Raw genomic sequence first — 2,687 nt, 5'->3', positions numbered from 1 at the left:
GATCCTGAGCTCAAGCAATCCACCTGCCTTGGCCTCCCAGAGTGCTAGGATTACAGGTGTAAACCACCATATCTAGCCTCCCTCTATCATTTATTTATAGGACTTCCTTAATTTCTGGGATAACAACACGTTCCAGGCTCACCTTGTGCCTATCTTGCTCAGCCCTGGAATCAACCATTTTTCCAAAGAGCTCTGGTGCAATAAGATCTTTGACTCCAACGTGTAGCACCTCCTGTCACACCACAGCGGGGTCAGCTCTGCAAATACCAAGGCTATACTTTTGGGATGTTTATGGAAAGCTGCATCTCTGGAGTACAAGATATTTTCTGGGAAGCAATGGGAAGCAAAATTGGTTAGAAAGTTGGCCAGAGAGTAGAAGAGTCTGTAGTAAACAAATCAGAATCAATGAAAGTTCCTGATCAGAGTTCCCAGTTGGTGGGTGGTGCCTGTGGCTCAAAGAGTAGGGCACCGGCCCCACATACGGGAGGTGGCGGGTTCAAACCTGGCCCTAGACAAAAACTGCAAAAAAAAAAAAAAAAAAAAAGAAAGAAAAAGAATTCCCAGTTGGAAATTACAGTAGAAAGGATGGGAAAGGGGTGGGTTTGGAGATTTAGTAAAGATTGGATTTATTAGTTGGGGAAAGACATCCTGTAGGAGGCAATTATATACAGTTGTCCCTTGGTATCCAAGGGGGATTGGTTCCAGGCTCCCTATGGGCACCAAAATCCGAGGATGCCTAAGTCTTTTTTTTTTTTTTTTGCGACAGAGTCTCACTATGTCGCTCTCAATAGAGTGCCTTGGTGTCAGAGCTCACAGCAACCTCAAAATTCTTGGTCTTAAGTGATTCTCTTGCCTCAGCCTCCTGAGTAGCTGGAACTATAGGCACCCACCACACATGCCCGGCTACTTTTGGTTGCAGTTGTCATTGTTGTTTAGCAGGCCTGGGAGGGGCTCAAACCCGCTGGCTTCAGAGAATGTGGCTGGTGCCCTACTCACTGAGCTATGGGAGCAAAGCCGTATAAGTCTTTTTATAGAAAATGGCATTGTAGCCAGGTGTGGTGGCTTACACCTGTAATTCCAACTACTCAGAAGGCTGAGGTGAAATGATCACTTGAGGTCAGGAGTTTGAGACCAGCCTGGACCGCATAGTGAGACCTTGTTTCAAAAAAAGCGTAGTATTTCCATATAATCCATGCACATCTTCCTGTATACTTTAAATCATCTCCAGATTACTTGTAATATCTAATATAATGTAATGCTATGCAAGTAGATATTATGTTTAACAATTCTTATTACTTTTTGTTGTTGTATAGTTTTTTTTTACTTTATTTTCAAATGTTTTTAATCTGAGTTTAGTTAAATCCACAGATTTAGAACCTGAGGATATGGACTGCTGGATTTCCTTATATTAGCAAAAAAGAAAATTATGTAAAACACCTCTCTTATAATTTGTTTAATATGGAAGCACAATAGCTATGATAAATGAAAGCAACAGAACTGGGCGGGGTGGCTCATGCCTGTAATCCTAGCACTCTGGGAGGCCGAGGTAGGTGGATTGCTTGAGCTCATGAGTTCAAGACCAGCCTGAGCAAAAACCAAGCCCCTGTCTCTACTAAAAATAGAAAAACTGAGGCAAGAGCATCATTTGAGCCTAAGAGTTGGAGGTTGCTGTGATCTATCACACCACAGCACTCTACCCAGGGCAACAGCTTGAGACTCTGTCTCAAAAAGAAAAGAAAGAAAGAAAAGAAAAGAAAGCAACAGAAATATTAATTTCATTCTTGTCCATATAATCTTTTTTGTTTGTTTGTTTAGCAGGCCCAGGCTGCGTTTGAACCCATCACCCCCGTGCACAGGGGTGGCACTCTAACCACTGAGCTGTGGGCGCCCAGCCCTCATTCTGTCCATATAATATCAATTTCTCCTGCCAAATTTACTTTTTGGTTTTTTGCCAGGACTGACTGCAAAGAATTCAAATTATTGATTTGGGCCTCATCTCCTTTCCCTGGCCACCCTCTAGTGGAGGTGAACTGAAATGATACAGTAGTCTACAAACAGTGAAATAAGGGGTGGGGGAAGAAACTGTAGGTAAATTAGGTTGCGCTATCACCAGTTAGAGCTAGAAGGACTTGAAATATTGTGTCCAATCTCTTACTTTGCAGATAGGGAAACTGAGGCCCAGGCAGGAAGAAGCTATTTGCACCAAGTCTTAAAGCTAATGGCAGTGCCAGACCACACTTTGCTCCCTAGTATGTTCCAACATTTTAAATAAATTTTTTTTGAGACAGAGGCTCACTTCATCTCACCCTTGTTAGGGTGCCATGGTGTCTTAGATCATAGGAACCTCAAACTCTTGGGTTCAAGTGATCCTCTTGTCTAAGTCTCCCAAGTAGGTGGGACTACAGGCTCCTGCCACAGTGCCCTACTATTTTTTAGAGACAGGGTCTCGCTCTGGCTCAGGCTGGTCTCGAACCTACGAGTTCAGGCAATCCACCTGCCTTGGCCTTCCAGAGTTCTGGGATTACAGGCATGAGCCACCATACCTGGCCCTTAAATAAATTCTTGAAAAATTTTCTATTAAAAAAAGCCTGAGGCTCGGCGCCTGTGGCTCAAGCGGCTAAGGCTCCAGCCACGTACATCTGAGCTGGTGGGTTCAAATCCAGCCCAGGCCTGCCAAACAACAATGA

This window comes from Otolemur garnettii, unplaced genomic scaffold, assembly GCF_000181295.1.
Source record: "Otolemur garnettii isolate 467f Iridium unplaced genomic scaffold, OtoGar3 scaffold00110, whole genome shotgun sequence".
NCBI classification, from domain to species: Eukaryota; Metazoa; Chordata; class Mammalia; order Primates; family Galagidae; genus Otolemur; species Otolemur garnettii.
The sequence above is the reverse complement of the archived record's forward strand: the minus strand, read 5'-3'. Positions refer to the sequence as shown.